Raw genomic sequence first — 319 nt, forward strand, 5'->3', positions numbered from 1 at the left:
ATAAAAAATAAGAGTATTTTAACCATTTTCTATAATAGAGGTATTATAATAATTTTTTATTAAAAAATATTAATTTAGACCAATTTAAAATTTGGTTTATCAATTTTTTGGTTAAATCGGTTTGTCCGATCTAATTATGACAGAAATAATACGATCTAATCAATTACATATATTAAATTTTAATTGTTAAAAAACATCTTTAAAAAAAGATCTTTTGGCGTCTTTATTTAAGTAGCTCTCTAAATATTAATAGTACAAACAAATAAAATTAAGTATATATAAGGAGCCAAATTTAATTAGTCAATTTTTTTATTATCGT

At 18.8% G+C, this 319-nt stretch overlaps 1 protein-coding gene across 1 annotated transcript in view; it reads right to left on the reverse strand.

The window, feature by feature from the left end:
* The window catches only part of LOC107632722 (cellulose synthase-like protein H1), a 13,364-nt gene that overhangs the window by 6,509 nt on the left and 6,536 nt on the right, over positions 1 to 319 (reverse strand). The gene's annotated exons all lie outside the window — the stretch shown is intronic.

Source organism: Arachis ipaensis, chromosome B03 (assembly GCF_000816755.2).
Source record: "Arachis ipaensis cultivar K30076 chromosome B03, Araip1.1, whole genome shotgun sequence".
NCBI lineage: Eukaryota > Viridiplantae > Streptophyta > Magnoliopsida > Fabales > Fabaceae > Arachis > Arachis ipaensis.